The sequence below is a fragment of the Maylandia zebra genome, linkage group LG9 (genome assembly GCF_041146795.1).
Source record: "Maylandia zebra isolate NMK-2024a linkage group LG9, Mzebra_GT3a, whole genome shotgun sequence".
Classification (NCBI taxonomy): domain Eukaryota; kingdom Metazoa; phylum Chordata; class Actinopteri; order Cichliformes; family Cichlidae; genus Maylandia; species Maylandia zebra.
The window spans coordinates 36,384,164-36,405,401 of record NC_135175.1 but is presented as its reverse complement, the minus strand read 5'-3'; the positions used below and the strand labels follow the sequence as shown (position 1 = coordinate 36,405,401).

The 21,238-nt window shown below is 41.6% G+C and overlaps 1 long non-coding RNA gene across 2 annotated transcripts; it reads left to right on the top strand.

Moving 5' to 3' along the window:
* Nucleotides 1-258: 258 nt before the first annotated feature.
* On the top strand, nucleotides 259-3,554 carry LOC143420442 (uncharacterized). 2 transcript variants are annotated; one of them, XR_013100269.1, is made up of 4 exons: nucleotides 259-343; nucleotides 414-479; nucleotides 630-767; nucleotides 1,757-3,554. It is a non-coding gene; the product is annotated as an uncharacterized LOC143420442 (long non-coding RNA). The 2 variants fall into 2 exon arrangements; XR_013100268.1 differs by lacking the exons at nucleotides 259-343; nucleotides 414-479; nucleotides 630-767 and adding an exon at nucleotides 1,230-1,295.
* The last annotated feature ends 17,684 nt before the right edge of the window (nucleotides 3,555-21,238 follow it).

Sequence of the window (21,238 nt, the reverse complement as noted above, 5' to 3'; positions counted from 1 at the left end):
CACCAGATGAGTCCGTTGAGACGCTAACGAGCGCACGTGGAGTTCCTCCTTTGGTATACTTGACAGTAAGGTAAGTTATTCACATATCTCTTCATATATTTATTTAGGTTAGGAGTGTGAGAGATAAATACTATTTGTTAAATGTTTTACCCATGTAGTGTGGTAACTTAGAGGAGCTTTATATATCAGGGAGTGTGTGGAGCCAAACTGTCACAATAATTGCATGTGCATTTTCTTTTTGTTTTGAATTCAGAATGATTCAGGTGGATCTTTGTTCGGGTCCTAGTTTCTCTGCTCTCTGGTGCTCTTCATTAAGGCTGACTAACAGTCTTCACATTTCACAGTATGTAGATATTAACACAAATTCATCAAGAGTAATAATTTTATTTTAATTAAATAATTTCTCTCCTCAGAAATATGTCGCAAAATAAAGCCACATTCCCATGCTCTGAGATTCTTACACCTCCTCAACAATAACAGTAAGTTTCATATGTTTGACTTATTATTATTATTATTATTATTATTATTATTATTATTATTATTATTATTAGCAGTAGTAGTAGTATTGTTGTTGTTATTATTAATCTGTTTTTTTCTTTGGTTTTTGGCATCATGTTCATGTTTTTCAGATTGACAAGGAACTCCTGCACATATTGACAGTACCGCTGCTATCCACATTCTTTTCTGAGCTAGATGATGGAGATCTTTAGAGGCAAAGGTGGAGGGCTGGAAGAAAAATGAGACACATCATGGGGACCATCTCCAAGGTGTGTGCTAAAATGGTTAGACCTGTGTTTAAGAACTTTTTATGCCCATAACATGCCAATTTTATGAGCAAAAATATATATACATATGGTAGGCAAAAGTCCTAAGTTGTTTTCATATTGTTATTGTCATGGTCCGGAGTCTGTGACTCCGTGTTTATGTTTAGTTCATTGGTATTCTGTGGTTTTGGGTACCTTGGGTGTTTGTACTCTTCTGTTTCATGGTTCATGTTCTTATGTTCTGTGTCCCCCAGTCTGTGTTAAGTTGGTGTGTTATGTCATTACGTGTATGTGTTTCCTATTTTACTTTGAAGGTCCGTGTCTGTTCTCAGTGTGTTCAGTTTACTTTTCCCCTGTCTCATCAGGTCGGATTACTCCCAGCTGTGCCCTCCTTTTGTGTCTCATCCCCTCGTTATCCTTCTGTGTATTTTAACCTCGTGTCAGCCTCTGTTAGTTGCTGGTTCGTCTGCGTTATTCCCCTCCGTCATTCTGTGTTTATTCCTCCGGCTTCCTGGGCATTCTCCCTGCAAGGTACCCTCGTTCGTGTTCTGGCTTTGTGTTTAGTTTTAGTTTTCCCAGTTTAGAGTTTTTACCGTTCTGTTTCTCGCCACCCTTTTTTGTTGTACTTCACCTGTTGTTAATAAAGCTCACCCTCCACTTAAGCAGTCTGCATCTTGGGTCCGTTATTAATCCACACGGCCTGCCTCGGCACCCCGTGACAGTTATACAAATTATATAAGCGTCAGTCTTATATTAGTTGATGAAGTCGCATGGCTAATCTTGATCAAAATAAAGAGACAAACCTGTTTGGTTGCCTCATTTTGTGTCTGATTTTGTTGAGATAGATGAGTACTTGCCTTTTGGTCTTTCCAAACAAAGTATTCCTTTTTCGAACTGCTGCCTAAAAGCTAAATATTGTCATTATTGTTTTGTTTAATGTCAAATTTAAACATATCAGCATTTTTTTCCTTTCTTTTTTTTTGCATATCTAGACTCATTATATTTCACATCACAGAACACTGAGGCCACGCTGAAGCCATGGAACAAACTGTGATGGGAGTGTATGTCCTACAGCAGGAGGGTGTGGAGCCTGGAGATGACCCAGAGAACATCGGTGTCAGGATTGGAGGTGTGGAGATTCTCACTGGTTTGAGGAGCATTGCAATTGCTTGTGCTCTTTTATTTGGACTGATATACTGCCTGAACCTAAGCTACCCACCGGAGCTCAAATGCATTTTTGAAGTCTTGCAAAAGATTATCATGAAGCTGGATGGGCAGAGGTTTCAGATTCAGGGAAGCCAGATATTTTTCCATATTTCTGCAATGCAAATTTGTGTTTAGGGTTCAAAATTGTAAGTTATAAAATGTTCATAAGGACTTTGTGGTTTGCTCAGTGGACATTAGACAAAGATTGTTAGTTCATAAGTTAAAGTCTCATACACTTGCAGTTTAAACACTGATTTGTGCAAGATGGGCAATTGTTACAAAGGAAATGTACCCACAGGTTTTCCCAAATTGTTTGAGTGGAGCAGTTGTTCTCAAACTTATTAAATGTTTTCTCCACACGTTAAACAGACTAAAGTTACCATTAATGGATACAGCCTGATTACATGGAGCACTAATGGATGTATGCAAGAAACATAGTAATGCTGAATGTTAAATTGTGTTAAAATTCATGCTTTTGCTTGCAATGCATATTTTACTACATTTTACCAGAGTTGCTTTGGGGATATTATTCTTTGTTGGCAAACTATTCTACAGACTATTTTTCTTTCAGTCAGCATGTCTTGATTGTTCTGTGGTCTCCTACATGCGTTTCTGTTAAAGAATGATTCTAAATGTACCCGTTATTTACTCAGCTAGTGAGCTCAGTGATCTGTTAGCTTTGAGCCACTCCAAATGTGGGCACTTTTTTTTTTTTTTTTTTATAAACTTCCTATGAAGGTAGCTAATAAGGTTAGTATGAGACGGTTGAAGGGGAGAAAGCTGGGCTGAGCTGAGATCCTGCCAACTGTTTTAAGAATGTCCAAGCAAAATAAAAGAGTTGGTTTTGCAAGTTATCGTTTATGTACGTTTCATTAATTGAGTTAAAAGTAATGTTTCCATGAGCAATACAAACACTAACTGAAACACAATTGGTGTGAGTACCACAGACATACATTACATTTGTTAATTCAACAAGATTAACATTGGTGTAACAAACAAATATTTACTAGTTCATGTAACAAGACTGACTTTTGACGTGCCAAAGTGTTCAAACAATATAACATGAATTGGTACAAACATGTTAACTGAATAAAAGTCAAATTAATTGAATGTTAATGTGAATATTATGTTATACTTACAAACATATATCATGTTGAAGCAACAAAATCAAGATGGATTAATATGACATGATTTGCTTAGATGGAATATAAGTGGGAGGATAAAATTATGTTCAACCAATGAATTATTTGAGTGTTAACAGACCTCTCTGCATTGAATCATATCTGTTATTAATCTCTGTCTCTCTTCCACAGCATGTCTTTATCCTGTCTTCCTTCTCTCACCTCAACCAATCACAGCAGATGGCCCCGCCCCTCCCTGAGCCTGGTTCTGCCGGAGGTTTCTTCCTGTTAAAAGGGAGTTTTTCCTTCCCACTGTCGCCAAAGTGCTGCTCATAGGGGGTCATATGATTGTTGGGTTTTTCTCTGTATCTATTATTGTACGGTCTACTGTACAATACAAAGCACCTTGAGGCAACTGTGGTTGTGATTTGGCGCTGTGTAAATAAAATTGAATTTAATTGAATTATTATTATTATTCATTAAATGTAAGGTTACACCTGAAAAAACAGTCCTTTAAAGACAGTTTTGAAGTCTCACAGTACTTAAATTCACATTAACAGTATATGTTTACAACAAAGAATCGTATTAAGATTCATTCAGTATATTCAGATGCAAACATATTCTGACAGAATCTTAACAGAAGAGAACTGTTAGGTTTTATCACTACAATCACTTAAAGCTTGTATGAATGCCATATGATGTCCTAAATCTTCCTGTACTTTACAATGCTTTTACAAAACTTTACATTTTTACAATTGATATTTGTAAATGTTTTCTATTCAGACAGAATTTATGCCCCAGGTCTTCAAATGATGTGATATCAAAGTCTGGAGGTTACAGATCTTAAACTGTGTCCAGTTGGACAGTGAATGCAGACTCATGTGCAGACAGATGTCCAATGAAGCGATCTTGTTTTTAAGGGAAAACAGAATCCATAAAACATAGAAGCTCGTGGGGGAAACACAGGGAGGTAGGAACTACAGAAAAAGGAAAAACATGTGAAGGGAACAGGCATGACTAAGGACTCTGGGGAGATAAAGAGCGTGCTCCTATATTCCATTTCGCTGAGAGACATGATGTGAAGTACCTGCATGGCTGCCATAATAAATTCTAAATCCTAAAGAAAGGAGAATCAGTGTTGTCGCTGCATGAAGAGCACAGATTTATGTAAAGATTATGATCTGCATCAGTTATTGAAGTTTGCTTTTGTTTGTATAATTAAATCTATAAGGTTCACTGTTGTATTGCAGTCTTCAGGATTATCATGAATCAATGTTGACAGCTGGAAACGGGTAATGGATGGAGGAAATTTTACCTAAATAAGATGGATTTTATAGGCTATGATATCAATTTATTAACCAGGGGAAATTATCGTGATGTTGCAATGACAGGGTGATCTACTAAGAGGGCGCTTTCATTTATTTACAAAAACACAGTCGGTTCACTTTAGTAAAAATCAGCGTTCTGCTCAGAGCAGCTCAAATTATTCTCTCTCTGTTACTGCAAACTGCTCTGCTGTATAAAACTGAACTCCATGTGGAACAGCTGACCTGCACAATGTGCACAAAATGTTATTTACCGTCAGATCACAGATGTCCCAGTTACTGTTGGACCATGTGGGTAAATGTGTGCATCGCGTTTCATTGTGCACATTACTGATCTAATTCTGTTAATAGCTAGATTTTAACAGTTAACAGTCAAAGTTTTACAGCACAATGGTGCTGTGCAAACAAAGCTGAGGTGTTTTACTTTTCGTTTCTCTCTTACTCTTACCAGAATACTATTTGTTTTTCTAAACCATTGCTATAGTTCACTTCAACTTGTTCAGCTGGGGCAGTGGCACTACGTAGTTTCAGATAAAAGCAGTGAGAGAGCAATAGGCTGGGTGGACCCTGGGCATGTGACCAGTCCACCACAGGCTAATACAACAGCATAAAGGGAACAGCTGAAAGAAAAAGACTTGAAAATTGTGTATGACGTCTGAATCGCTTCATAATAAAAACACGTCATAGCTTTCATTGTTTAGATTTCATGCAGAACAACCTTTGAAAACAGGACAGTCTGTGAAGCTCTGAATGATTTCTGAAGTGAAAAGTTGTTATTTTGAAGGAGAACTGTCCTCAAATCAAAAACTTCAAAGTAAAGTACTGCAAAACTGTACACACTGTACTGGTGTGTTATTTGTACTATACAGAAAAAAATGCTGAGGATTATGCATGAACTTTGCTATTGGTTAAATCTGTGTTTATCACTGCATGGCGTACCTTTCTGGAAAGTAGTGAAGACTATGAAAACAAATTTTCTTTAGCTTTTTTACAATTCTAACATATATTTTATCTATGAAATACAGTCACATTTTCTCTTTGTTCATTTCTTGAGTCTGGGTCAGAGTTTAAAGGTAAATTCAAGACAAACTAGATGCTTCATTGAACCTGTGAGAAAATGAAGTACAAGTCTTTACGTTGACAAAAGATCTTTGCTTCTTTTCAGTGCATTCATCACGGAGATTTGAAGTCTGCTGAGCTCTTTCAGCCTTTAAATACAAAGCATCAGGTAACACTGTTGTTCTAAGTGTTCACTTCATCACTGTCAGATGTGTCAACAAGGAAGTATCTGCTTACATACCGCTGTGGCTTTAACAGTGATTTAGTGTGTGTTTTGAAAGCCACAAGAAATCTCAACATCTGTTAGGCTGGGTGAGGCCGAGTGCTTCTGCTTAAGCACCAGAGAGGGAAAGTGAAAGAGTCTATCGTTCATCTAATAATACATGTTTTCTTATGTTTAGAAATATAATTTAAAATTAAGATAGATGAAAAGATAAAAAGAAGGATTCATTTAAAAAAAAGGAGGAAGCAGGAACCACAGTGTAAGATGAGATTGTCACGGACGAGAATGCGGTGGACTCAAGAGCAGACTCAATTTGCTTAGAACTGTGTATAATTTATTGAAAAGAACAAAACGTGAACGGAACTGGGTTTAACAAAAACCATACGCAGAAAACTAAAGGAAATCCGTGGGCGGAGAAACCGGCGTAGAGCACGGGGAGACTTCTAACGGGAACTTCTGTAAACACAGGGGAGAAATGTTACTGAATGGGAAACAAACGAGTAAGGGACAGAGGTACGGAGTGCCAGTGAATAGTCTTGGGCTTACTTGGCGACCCTAGTCATTTAACGGGGAAAAGGCTGCCAGGGGTGTATTCCAAAGAGGGTCAAGAGTGGAGAGTCCGGTCCAGATTTCGAAGAGATGGAGAATACAGACTGAAGGGCAGGCTGAGGAGAAGTGGAGTATATAATCCTCGGGTTCCGAGCAGATGGGAGGACAGGATGGAGACCAAAAACAGCACTACTGGTGAGTGCGATGGGTGGAGAATCACAGATGGTAGCAGGACGAACTGGCGAGGAGTGGCAGGCCGTGCTGGCTTAAAAACCCTCTAGGTGGAGCCCCGGAGATTGACAACAGGTGATGAGCTGGCCAACTCCACTCCCAGGGACAAATGACAGGAACCTGGACCACGCCCAACCAGACACTCCCACAGCATATGACAGAGATTTAAGAGTAAGGTCAGGCTGTAAGAAAAAAAATCACATAACGACCTACATTCCTCTTTATAAAAATCTGAATTGGTGTCACGTTGAAGGCAGTTTCATGTAAAACAATGCCTGTATAATGTATAATTTTCCACTTTCTTTATTGAATAATGGAACTGTAATTAGTCGACGATATGGGGAGTGCCTCATTCCAAGAGACTGAGACGATGCTGTGCTTCTTTCATCTGCTTTGTTCTATGACTTACTTCAGGAAGTTCAGGTCAACGTGATAAAGCCTTTGCCTCTGGCTGGATAATTAGAGATTACACAATTTATTTTCAGTTAAGGAGTGTTCAGTGTTACATTTTGTGAACTGGCAACGGTGCAATTTCAGCATTCACTGAACCCACAGTATCTACACCTGTGTGGCAAATGTGTGGTAAAGACACAGATAATGAAATTTAATTATTAATACGATATACATCATGAAAAACAAAAGCTGAATTTGATTCAGTACTTCAGTACTCTGTATATTCTGTGATTATAAAGGCCTTGAATTCTGTGATATATACTGTAAATGATTTTCACAGAGGTCTGCTGAGGTTGTTTATATTTTCACATGTTTTTGTGTCTGTAGGGCTGTTTGATGGCGATTTGGACTCCTCTGGGAGATGAGGACACACCCACATCTGTTCCATACTGCAGCTGTGGATGGTGTTACGGTTCTGAGTCAGCTTTGGGGCATCAGACGCACACACTGGATCCATTAAGCAATGTTTAGCATCCCCGTTAAGAATAACTGACCTTTGCAAATAAACAACAGCTAATAAGATGAGATCAAAGTATTTTATGTGATGTATGGACATAAATGACAGAAGAAAAAGGCCATGTATAGCATGACTACTCAGTTACACACCAAGGTGGGCCAGGACCGGATTTAAAATAGCCTGACAATAATATAATACACGTTAAAGCCAAACAGTTTAATCAACGTAGCCCGGAGAACATTTGCTAATAAGGTGAAGTTAGCTAAGTCAGCTATGTCATCGTAGCAAAAAAAAGCACCACCTATGGTTCTTTATGCAACTTCAAATGTCGGACAAAGTTGGAAGTTGTTCCATCTCCGTCTGTGATTCTCTTCTTGCACGTTTTTTGTTGACTACCTCATAGTTTATGTACCGAAAGAAATTACTCTTGGCAGCATTTTTGGTTTGAGCGTTTTTGTTTTTTGTTTTTAAAATCTGGTTAATTTGATTGGCTGTGCTACAGCTCACGCTCACATACACATGGAGGTAAGAATGAATGAATAAAATGAATTAATGGTCCGCACTTTTTATAAAATATGTACGTTAAATTTTATATTTGGGGTAAAATATCAAGTCTTTTCATGTAAACAGGTTCAAGTCCAATTCAAGTCCCAAGTCATTGGTGTAAAAGTCCAAGTCGAGTCACAAGTCTTACAACATTTTTTCAAGTCAAGTCTAAAGTCATAAAATTAAGGACTCGAGTGCACACCTCTGGTAAGAAGTGCTGTGGGTGTGTGTATAACAAAGAGTGATGGAAAGAGATGTGTTACAATGTAGAAGAATAAGAGAGGGAAAGTGTTAATGAGCAGTGATGAAAATGATATCAAATATATGTCTTAGTGTGTTTGTACAGGTGGCTACGGAACTGGATCAACGTCCTCCACAAGCACACAACAAAATGATAGCTTAACACAATTGGAACCACACCAGCCGTGTTTTGGCTGAATATTTCACAGCTTCACCTTCATGTAGACCTCACAATGAAGAACAAGCTTCGAGGACAATCAATCTCTCCCTGAAGACAAAATGCTGTTCGAGAGCAACGGCGTCGACTTCAAGAGTCAACAAGGTGAACAGACAGCAACGCTGCCCTAAACCTTAAACCGTAAAGTGTTCAGCAGCATGTACAAATGAGAGACAGAAGCTGTGAGAAGTGGGAGCATGGAGGAGAAATGAAGGCTGTTGTTGATAATGTGAGAGCACATGAAAATTACATTGGAAAACTGTGGCCGACTGTCTTGTGGAGATTTGAGAAAGAGTCCGTAAGATCGCAACAAAGGTAAAAATAAAATGCACACAAACACACATAAACAGAGAAATGTGAAGGAAAGGCAGCTTTAAGGACATGCCCTGCTGAATCTGCAGCTCCACTGCACACACATGCATTAAACCTGCCTACTAACACACACACATGCAATGAAGATCAGCTTGTTATCTCTCATCAATGTTAAAATTGTGTAAATTTAACAGACACCTGTTATCAAATGCTGAGTGTATCCTCTGCTGCCAATTAACTCTCCAGATTGCAGGAAAAGAGTTTAACTTTTGTAAAAGAGACCAGTTTGACCAACCAGTGATCAGACAATAAATTTAGTTGTTAACACAGTAAATAGTGAGATGTTATAAAACATTTAATTGAGAGGTGAGAGGTGAGCTTCTCTAGATTAGATGGGTTTTGGATGCTGACCATATTAGATGCTAAGTCCTGTGTTTAAAAGGATTGTAGCGATTCAATCCATTTCAAAAGCAGTAAGAATTGTTTTTATTTTTGGAATGACGTAAAATTGCTGTCAGTGGATACTTAAATTAGTGCGCAGTTTTCCACTATCACCAGTGATTGGTATGAATGCATGTGACTGGACTGTGACTGGACTGATGATGTGGACTAAGTGTGACTGACTTGAAATTGAGAAGACGGTAACTATTTTAGGATTAATCACTTCTAATGCCTGATCCACACAAACAGTGAGAAAGGGTGGATGTCTGTGGGGTTTTTTGTTTGTTTTTGCAGGGCAGGAGGATGACAAAGCCCAGAGAAGGGCAGACTGTAGGACTGTGTGCGGGCCTTGCAGACCTTTAGCTGCTACTTTTCTGTGTTACTGATTTTGTGTGAAGGAAACTGTGTTTTACTGGCTGCTTTTTGTTTACAGTATCACAATGCATTGTTGGGAACTGTGAAATGTTACAGTGGGAAAATGTAAATGACCTCATTAATATTTGTAAAGTGTTTTGTAAATTTATAAGTGGCTGTTATTTTGTTGGAGCTTGGACCCAGCTGAATGATTACCACCCTGTGGCCCTCACGCTGGCAATCATGAAATGCTTCGAGAGACTAGTCCCCCACCAGAGAGCGTTCGACCCCCACCAGTTCGCATACTGCGCAAACAGATCCACAGAAGACGCCATCGCCACAGCCCTCCACGCTGTGCTGAGTCACCTAGAGCAGTGGCAGAGCTACATCCGAATGCTCTTCGTGGACTACAGCTCAGCCTTTAATACAATCATCCCGGACATCCTCATCACCAAACTGGTCACTCTTGGCCTCCATCCCCCCACATGTGCCTGGATAAAGGAAATTGTCACAAACCGGCCCCAGACTGTAAGGCTCCGCCCTCATCTCTCCTCCACTCGCACACTGAGAACCCCACAGGGCTGTGCGCTGAGCCCTCTCCTGTATTCTCTCTATACCCACGACTGCAGTTTAACCCACAACAACAATCTCATCATCAAGTTGCTGATGACACCACGGTAGTCGGACTCATCTCAAAGGGAGACGAGGCAGCCTACAGGAAGGAGGAGGTCCTGAAGCTGGCAGCCTGGTGTTCAGAGAACAACCTGGCACTGAACACTAAGAAAACCAAAGAGCTCATTGTTGACTTCAGGAGACACAGCACTGACTTAGCCCCCCTCTACATCAACAGGGAGCGTATGGAGAGGGTCCTGTTGTGTGTGACCCACACGCATTTTCATGCCTTGGCTCACCTTAGCAATAATATAGATATGTAAGTATATTACAGAAATGGGTCTATTATGGTATGTTATAGTGTACACAGTATGAAGTATGTTGTGAAAATGCTATAACTATAAGTATGTACAGGCTGTAGTGAGTACAAGCTATGTACAGGATATGAACAGGATATAAATATGAAAAACTATACAGAATATGAAATAAATAACTTTACAGAAATCTGAGATATACAGCTATACAGAAATGGGAACTATGCAAGTTGTAAACAGTTGTAGAATTAAAAACTATCGTATGTACAGAATGATTATTTACACAGAGCTATACAGTAGTGCAGTTAAGATCAGTGAGATATGTGGATAATTTCTACAGAGGCTATATAAAGTGCTGGTGGTTGTGAGTGGTGGTTCAGTCCATGTTATTATTGTGTGTATGAGGGTACAGTTGTCCATTGTGTGTGTAGGTGGTTGTGGGTGAGTGTATGTCCAGTCCATAAGCGAGGAATGCTTATGACACCAACTGTCTGCCATCTATAATCCAGTTTTGAGATCCCTTCCCAGACGCCTTAACGCCCACTCACACAATGGTCCATCTAACCTCAGGAAATCACATGATAGGGTGGGGCTAATGTTTCACAAGGAGCGCACCTGAATCCCTGGCTGATAATAATAATAATAATAATAATAATAATAATAATAATAATTGGATTTATATAGCGCTTTTCAAGGCATCCAAAGCACTTTACAATGCCACTATTCATTCACTCTCACACTCACACACTGGTGGAGGCAGCTACAGTTGTAGCCACAGCTGCCCTGGGGCAGACTGACAGAAGCCAGGCTGCCATCGGCCCCTCTGGCCGATGGCGTGATTGTGACCCACACGCATTTTGCCTTGGCTCATGTGATTAGGTAGAGGATCATCAGGGGGTCCTTTTGTCCCTCTGTCCCGAGGAGCCCGTCCAGCCTCACGCCACGTCAGCTGGAGGGCCCGAGGAGCCCGGTCAGCCTCATGCCTCGTCAGCTGGAGGGCCTGAGGAGCCCGTCCAGTTTCACACCTCGTCAGCTGGCGGGCCCAAGGAGCCCGTCTGGCCATCTTCTGCTTCACCACCTGTGGCTGCAGCGCCACCACCTGCGGCTCTCGTGCCGCCGCCTGCAGGACCACCACCTGCTGCGCTACCGCTTGCTGCTTCTGCACCTCAGCCTGAGGACGACGCCTCGCCTGGTTCTGCCACACCTCAGTCTGAGAACTCATACAAACTCATTTCACCCACTATGGACTGTGTGTTGCTGCAACTTACACAGCCTCCTGCCACGTCAGCTGGGGGGCCCGAGGAGCCCGTCCAGCCACCACCTGCGGCTGCCTCACTGTCACCTGGTTCTGCTTCTGCTTCGCCTGTTCCAGCCTCAGCCTCAGCTTCTGTTTCGCCTGTTCCAGCCTCAGCCTCAGCTTCGCCTGGTTCAGCTTCAGCCTGTGCTTCGCCTGGTCCAACTTCAGCCTCAGCTTCTGTTTCGGCTGGTTCAGTTTCAGCCTCAGCTTCTGTTTCGCCTGGTTCAGTTTCAGCCTCGGCTTCTGCTTTGCCTGGTTCAGCTTCAACCTGTGCTTTGCCTGGTTCAGCTTCAGCCTGTGCTTCGCCTGGTTCAGCCTCAGCCTCGGCTTCTGCTTCTGCTTCGCCTGGTCCAGCTTCAGCCTTCATCTTAATAAAGCATCACCTTTCTGTTGAAACCTTACTACTCCTCGTCGTCATCTGCTTTTGGGTCCTGTTTCCACGCACATCGGCGCACCCCGCCGTGACAGTGTGTGTGCGAAAAAAAGACAACAGTCTTCGCCTGTGTGTTGACTTCCGTGAGCTTAACCGCAAAACCGTCCCAGATCGCCATCCACTCCCACGGATCCAGGATTTGTTGGACAGCCTAGGAGGCAATTCATGGTTCTCCATCTTGGACCAAGGGAGTGCGTACCATCAAGGGTTTGTGAGTGAGGAGTCAAGACATCTAACTGCCTTTAGCACACCCTGGGGACTCTACGAATGGGTACGAATACCCTTTGGACTGACGAATGCACCAGCTGCCTTTCAGAGGTGCATGGAGGGAGTGTTAGATGGCATCAGAGACGAGTGTTGCGTACCGTATTTGGATGATGTCCTTTGCTATTCCAAAACGTTTGACGAACATGTAGACCATCTAAGACAAGTGTTCCACCGGATGCGACAACACGGCATTAAGCTTCGCCCAGCCAAATGTGAGCTCTTTAAGAGACAAATTTGGTACATCGGGCGAGTGGTGTCAGGAGAAGGGATTCAGATCGATCCAAAGGATTTGGAAGCAGTTCTAGCCCTGAAAGACAAGAAGCCTCGCACAGTTGGAGAGGTCCGGACATTGCTTGGATTTCTCAGCTACTACAGATCCTTTTTCCAAGACTTTTCACGACTGGCAAGGCCCTTGTTTGAAATTCTCCAAAGCCCAGCTGAGACAGGTCATGCCATCAAGCCTCAGACTGTTAAGGGAAAAAGTCCAGCGACCAAAGGGAACAAGGGGCAACTTCCCTCTCGCTCACCTGTCACTTGGACTACTGAACATCAGAACGTGGTGTCCAGGTTGGTGGACATGTTGACAAACCCCCCCATCCTGGCCTACCCAGATTTTGATCTTCCATTTGTGTTACACACGGACGCCTCAAATGAAGGTCTGGGAGCTGTATTATACCAACGCCAACACAACAAACTGCGTGTTATTGGGTACAGCTCCAGGACCTTAACACCTGCAGAGAGGAACTATCATCTGCACTCGGGCAAACTTGAGTTCCTGGCACTTAAATGGGCTATTTGCGACAAGTTCCGGGATTACCTGTATTATGCACCAACTTTCACAGTCTATACCGATAATAACCCCTTGACCTACATCCTGAGTTCAGCAAGACTAAATGCTGTGGGTCACAGATGGGTTGGGGAGTTGGCGGATTTCCATTTTGACATTAAGTATAGACCAGGAAAGAGGAACGCTGATGCCGATATGTTGTCCAGGTATCCCGTGAACCTGCAGCAGCAGATGAGTGACCATACAGAGACAGTGTCACCGGAGGTGGTCTCTGCTGTGTGGCAGGGGACAAAAATGGTACAAAACGATGATGTTCCCTGGGTGGCTGCATTGCAACTAAATGGTGATGATGGAAATGCTGTACCACACAATAGCGTTTCAGGCATCATTCCCAGAGATATTAGAGCTGCACAAAAAGCAGATCCAGCTATTAAAGAAGTTATGTCTTTGAAACTGAGAGCTTGGACTCCAAATGAAAAAGAAAAAAAAACAATGTCTAAACAGACAAGGAGACTGCTCTATGAGTGGAACAAGTTAGAAGTAGAAAATGGACTACTGTACCGAAAAACAAACCAAAACCGACAACTTGTCCTCCCTGAACAGCTCAAATCAGTGGTACTAAAAAGCTTACATGACGACATGGGGCATGTAGGTTCTGAAAAGGTGATCCATCTGGCCCGAGAACGGTTCTATTGGCCGTACATGCAGCAAGATGTGGAAGAATACGTGACAAAAAAATGCCAGTGTATTAAACAGAAGCACCCCAACATCCAGCAGAGAGCTCCAATGGGATCCCTCACCACCAGTGCACCTTTTGAGTTGGTCTCTATTGACTATTTGCACTTGGAGCCAAGCAAAGGAGGATATGAGTATATCCTTGTCCTCGTTGATCACTTCACGCGCTTTGCGCAGGCATACCCAACGAGAAACAAATCAGGAAAGACAGCTGCTGAAAAGATATTTCAGGACTTTATTCCTCGCTTTGGGTATCCAGAGAAGTTGCATCACGACCAAGGAGGTGAGTTTGAAAACAGCCTGTTCCAAAGACTGCAACAACTATCAGGAATTGCACACTCACGCACCACTCCTTATCATCCTCAGTGCAATCCAGTGGAGCGATTAAATCGCACACTTCTCCAAATGCTGCGCACCCTACAAGAAGAGAAAAAGAGTGAATGGAAAGATCACCTGCCGCAGATCGTGCATGCCTATAATTGCACAAGACATGACGCAACAGGTACTCTCCATTTTTTCTCTTGTATGGCAGGGCTCCACGGCTACCAGTTGACCTACTTTTTCACCAAGGGAAAGACACTGAGGCACAAAACCACCAAACGTTTGTCCAAAAGTGGGCCGAGAGGATGCGAGTCGCTTACCAAATAGCTGCAAATAATAGCCGACAGTCCTCAGCCAAAAGCAAAAAGCAGTATGACAGACATGTAAGAGGTATCACTCTCCAGCCAGGTGACAGAGTACTGGTGAAAAGTTTGTCAGAGAGAGGAGGGCCAGGAAAACTGCGCGCCTATTGGGAGAAGGTAGTACATCGCGTGGTGGAGAGATTGGGAGATGGACCAGTCTATAAGGTACAGCCAGAAAGAGGTAGTAAAGCCATGTGGGTTCTTCATAGAAACCTCCTACTACCAGTAAACGACTTACCTTTTGAGGAAGAACTTCCTGTGGAAGAAAAGACAAAAGCAAAAAGGCAAAGACAACCTGAAAGAGATGTCAACGAAACGGCGACCAGTAGCTCGGATGAGGAAGATAGTTATACCTACCACCATGACCTCCGGAGGAAGATTCCATGCTACAGACTCGTGAACACTCAACAACAAGGACCTGCTATTCAACAGGAGCACCCTCAGCAACAGGAAACTGTCATTCCAAAGCAGGATTCTCAAAGTCAGCCCAAGCTACGTGCAGCAGCAAGAGAGTTCTGTCCTCTTGACAGGCCAGAATATGGGGGAGAACAAGATGTTGTGGAGACCGAGGAGTTAGCAGAAAAAGACATGGAGGAAATGGATGGAGAAAATAGAGAAAATGACTTTGTAAGGAGATCACAGAGGAGGGGGAGACCAGCAGAAAGACTCACGTACAATGCACTGGGTCAGCCATCATACTGTCACTGGAGGGCAGATATGAACACCCTTTCAGCTAGCCAACCCTGGATGTGGACACACAGCGTCCCATCATTCTTTCACCCCATCTATTCTCAGCCATACTACCACAATGACTGCACACTCATACACTGATGGGTCCACACATGAAGAAACAAATGTCAGGAGACATTCTTTTAAGTGGGGGAGAGTGTAGAGAGTTGAAAATAGCTTTCTAGTAAAATCTAGTATCAGAATTAAACTGGGGAAAACAGCCCAGTTGTTGTTGTGTTTTGTTGTGATTGTATTTTTGTACCTGTCATTTAAAATGCTATTCTACATCCAGCCGCTAGAGGGCGCATTACGCGCAGTGGTATCGAGTAGCGTTTTGGGGCACAGAGGAAGAATAAACCTTCCTGTTGTGACACTGACATCAGCTCAACGTGTGTCCCTTTTCCTATTCTTTATCACAGGTTAGTAAATGCATTTTAATGAATGTATACTGCAGACCTTACAAACGGACGATGTTGTTTATGTGGGTAATGAGCGCAACTCGCTAAAGAAATGGATTCATTCTGAGTTGTGTCTGAATTGTGGGTTAAGGCTGCAGGCTAAGTGATGCTAATGCTAGCGGACTTGGCTAATGTGGAATACTGAGTGTGTGTGGGGAAGCTAATCTGACCTGTGGGAGACTTCTGGACTGTGAACTCTTAATGTATTATGCACTCTGATAAATGGGCTTCATACTATGTTTTATTCTTCTGGTTGATCTTGTGGTTACAAGAACAAGTTTGTGGTTTAATACAAAGACATTTATAAAGTGTTATAAGGAAACTGTTTGATCACTGCTGGCTGCACAGTAGTAGTGAACGCTGTTAAAGGAGCACTGCACTCTATATAGTTGTAGGTTGTATAAGAACAGTAAATATGTTTGTTTTATGTCAAAGACATGATGTTTGTAAATGTAGTTAAAAATGAAGTACAGAGTACACTATTGTGTTTTGTTTATCTTTGTAAAACAAATGTGTTTATTGTGATACATTGTAGATCTGATATTATCAATGGATTTAAGCAATATTTTGTTTATGTTTTGTCAAAGTTGTATTGAGAGATTTATACAGTCTCTAGCTCAGGGAACTGTGGCCATGTATGGTGAACTGGACTGAAACACAAGGCCATTTCTTTGCAGTTAGTATGGTGATACCTGAAGCTGTTCTAAGCTGTTGTGAAGAATAAACCTTCCTGTTGTGAAACTGACATCAGCTCAACGTGTGTCCCTTTTTCTATTCTTTATCACAGCGCCACACGTTGTTGAACAGGAAACCAGTTGCCCCTCTGGTCATCATCTTAGGGAGGCAACACATGCAATTGTAAAGAGAACCTGGAAACAACCACACACAGAGGAACAGTCACCCAAAAGACCCTCCACCACCGTCAGCTCTCGTGCTGGACACAAACAAAAGCAAAGGGGATGAACTCAGAAGTGTTGTACACGCACAAAAAAGGATTAACTTATACTTTAAATTCTACACAAACAATATCCTTTACCAACTAATCAAGCAACCATTCAGAACAAAAAAAATTACAAACATTAAACAGTGCTTCATCAAATAAACATCAATCTATCAAATAAAACACCACAACGAGGAACAAACAAAAAATAACATGAAAAGAAATAAAACAAAACAAAAGCAAAGCAGCATTGTATCCTGCAGAGCGGCAAATAGGACAAGGGCAGCTTATACATAGCTGGCCTGCTAGGCTGCTCTACTTAGACATGAGATGAGCTTTTCCCGACCCAGCATCACATGCCAGTGATTTCTACCCTGCAAAGAGCCCACGTCAGAATAGTTTAGGCCCAAAGCTAACAATACTGCGAACAACGCGATACATACCTCTTCTATTGTATTGTGCATGCCAGGAAGGGAGTGGTAAGTTTCCCAGCCCAACAGCAACAGGAGATGCCACAGCAAAAGGCCTTTAAGTAGACAACCAAGTCAGATTAAGCAAAACATCCACAACTTCTGTGCAACAGGCACCACATACATACCACATCAAAGCACCTGTTCACATAAAGCCGACCAAACAGCGAGCAACAACAGACGCAATTCAACCGTCAATGAACATTGAGAGGCAGGTGACAGAGCCTCCTTACATCATCATCTTCACCTTTATTTATAAAGCACTTTAAAACAACCACAGCTGACACAAAGTGCTGCACACTGGAACTATAAAATAAAATTACATGAGATATAAATAAAAACCAAATAAAAGAAAAGTAAAATAATTTATTAAATAACTAATTCAATTAAAAGAGAAACTACAGGGAGTGCAGAATTATTAGGCAAATGAGTATTTTGTCCACATCATCCTCTTCATGCATGTTGTCTTACTCCAAGCTGTATAGGCTCGAAAGCCTACTACCAATTAAGCATATTAGGTGATGTGCATCTCTGTAATGAGAAGGGGTGTGGTCTAATGACATCAACACCCTATATCAGGTGTGCATAATTATTAGGCAATGTCCTTTCCTTTGGCAAAATGGGTCAAAAGAAGGACTTGACAGGCTCAGAAAAGTCAAAAACAGTGAGATATCTTGCAGAGGGATGCAGCAGTCTCAAAATTGCAAAGCTTCTGAAGCGTGATCATCGAACAATCAAGCGTTTCATTCAAAATAGTCAACAGGGTCGCAAGAAGCGTGTGGAAAAACCAAGGTGCAAAATAACTGCCCATGAACTGAGAAAAGTCAAGCGTGCAGCTGCCAAGATGCCACTTGCCACCAGTTTGGCCATATTTCAGAGCTGCAACATCACTGGAGTGCCCAAAAGCACAAGGTGTGCAATACTCAGAGACATGGCCAAGGTAAGAAAGGCTGAAAGACGACCACCACTGAACAAGACACACAAGCTGAAACGTCAAGACTGGGCCAAGAAATATCTCAAGACTGGTTTTTCTAAGGTTTTATGGACTGATGAAATGAGAGTGAGTCTTGATGGGCCAGATGGATGGGCCCGTGGCTGGATTGGTAAAGGGCAGAGAGCTCCAGTCCGACTCAGACGCCAGCAAGGTGGAGGTGGAGTACTGGTTTGGGCTGGTATCATCAAAGATGAGCTTGTGGGGCCTTTTCGGGTTGAGGATGGAGTCAAGCTCAACTCCCAGTCCTACTGCCAGTTTCTGGAAGACACCTTCTTCAAGCAGTGGTACAGGAAGAAGTCTGCATCCTTCAAGAAAAACATGATTTTCATGCAGGACAATGCTCCATCACACGCGTCCAAGTACTCCACAGCGTGGCTGCAAGAAAGGGTATAAAAGAAGAAAAACTAATGACATGGCCTCCTTGTTCACCTGATCTGAACCCCATTGAGAACCTGTGGTCCATCATCAAATGTGAGATGTACAAGGAGGGAAAACAGTACACCTCTCTGAACAGTGTCTGGGAGGCTGTGGTTGCTGCTGCACGCAATGTTGATGGTGAACAGATCAAAACACTGACAGAATCCATGGATGGCAGGCTTTTGAGTGTCCTTGCAAAGAAAGGTGGCTATATTGGTCGCTGATTTGTTTTTGTTTTGTTTTTGAATGTCAGAAATGTATATTTGTGAATGTGGAGATGTTGTATTGGTTTCACTGGTAAAAATAAATAATTGAAATCAGAATCAGAATCAGAATACTTTATTAATCCCGAAGGAAATTAGGGTTACAGCAGGCAGCACTCTAATGGCGAATGCGCACTTACAAAGGAACCTTCTGACCAACTTTACACAAACATCATATTGGGCAGACATGTCAGAAAGGTAGGCTGATAGGAAAAAAACAACGAAAATACATAACATGAGGTAAGAGGAGGAGAAAAAAAACTCCACTCAGACTGAGCTCCTAGTGGGAGAACAGTTTGATAACAGAAAAAACACCTCAGCACAAAAAGCACATGACTATCAATACACCATAGAAACACAAGACAAGCAACAGGGGCGGGTAAAGGGTAAGAGAGAGCCGGTGTAGACAGCGCATCCGGTCCTGCAGCATGTCTGCGCTGGTCCAGTCAATTGCCATCTTCCCCGGTAGGGCACAAGCATCGAAGGCGTTTGGAAAGGGAGGGGGTATATATTTGTTTTTTGTTAAGTTGCCTAATAATTCTGCACAGTAATAGTCACCTGCACACACAGATATCCCCCTAAAATAGCTAAAACTAAAAACAAACTAAAAACTACTTCCAAAAACATTCAGCTTTGATATTAATGAGTTTTTTGGGTTCATTGAGAACATGGTTGTTGTTCAATAATAAAATTATTCCTCAAAAATACAACTTGCCTAATAATTCTGCACTCCCTGTAAGTCTCACTGAGGATAAAGGCCAAAGAATAGAAATGGGTTTTAAGACGTGATTTAAAAGTGGACAGTGAAGGACATATACACAGAGTCCCTGCTAGTAATAGGTTAGCATATTCAAAACAGGCATGCTTATTGTTGCTTATTGAAAGCAGGCTTAAACCATTCTGCTACAATCACACAGCTCCCCTCTCCACCACACGCATTTCTAAGACCTTCCTATTCCTATTCTGTATTTCAAATGAAAAACTGAAGAGTAAAAAAATCTTATCTTGTATATTGAGTCTTTCTAAATAAGAAAAGATTATGCATCGATGTTGTTGTTTTTTTGTTTTGCATTTAGTGTAAGTCTGTGTTTTACGTTTTCATATTTGTATGTCTCACAGTCTCTATTACTAATGATCCAGGCTTTAAATGTAGTACATCAGTAGTTGTTGTCCTCCCTCCTTCTTCTGAAAAAAGGACACAATGCCAACTTTTTAAGAAACATTCAACTAAAATAATTCAGCAAAATCATGAGGGGCGAGAGCTGTGAGTTGAGTTGGAGCTTGTTTGGTGGCTGTGAAGGGTTTGTGGGGTAGCTGTAGTTCAGGAGGTAGAGCAGGTCATCTACTCATCAGAGGGTTGGTGTTTTGATCTGCATGCCAAGCGTCCTTGGGCAAGACACTAACCCCAAGTTGCTCTCTGGTGAGTGTGTGGATGTCAGCTAGGAAGCACTGAAGAGCTTAGAAGAAAGTGCTTGGGGTGAAAATGGAGAAGATATAAAAATTGTCAGTGTTTGTCTATGCTTTAATACTCTGGTCTTTATGTTAATCAATCAATTGATCACTTTTTTACAATCCTCAAATTATATTTCTATTTTTTTCTATTTTTGAATTAATTAATTGTTCTTGTTTTTTTAGTTTATTCCTTCTAATATCTAGTATCAGTTCCACCTGCATCCACCCAGCGCTGGGGAGTGACCTGCAGTGCTATTATAGCTGTGCTACCCTCTTTGGCACACACATGGTGTTGCACACTGTTGAATAGACTTATGCTTGCTTCTTCTTCTTCTTCACGTTCTCTCAGCGTTCTGGTTTTTCCGGTTGTGCAATTCTTTTGACAAAGACAAAAAGAAGAAAGACAGGAGGAAAGAACAAATAACTACTACAAACAAAGACATACATTTACCCCACTTTGGTGCTTTTATGGGAAGTACAATATCCCAAAAAGCTTTAAACACATGTGGTTCCACAGAATCTTCACTATTCTGCTTTTTATAATCTTCTTTGATTAAAGTACTTTAAATACAGTGAGTACTCACTGATTTCAAACATGCAGTTTATCGGATCCTGTTCTTTTAAGCACTCAAGAGGGCCTTTAACTCAGCATTTTTAAAAATGTTCTCTAAAAAATACCTTAACCTTGAGTTTTCAAAATTTTTCCCCAAAACACTTTCACCATTTGATTTTTGACTTGACGTTTATACCAACACGGATGAGCAATGAGAAAAAAAATACAAATTGTTATATATATATTTAATGTAAAACTTCAACTTTCACCATCAAAAAATTTATAATTCATAAGGAGATTGATTTCTTAATTTCTTAGTTCATTACTGAATAATCA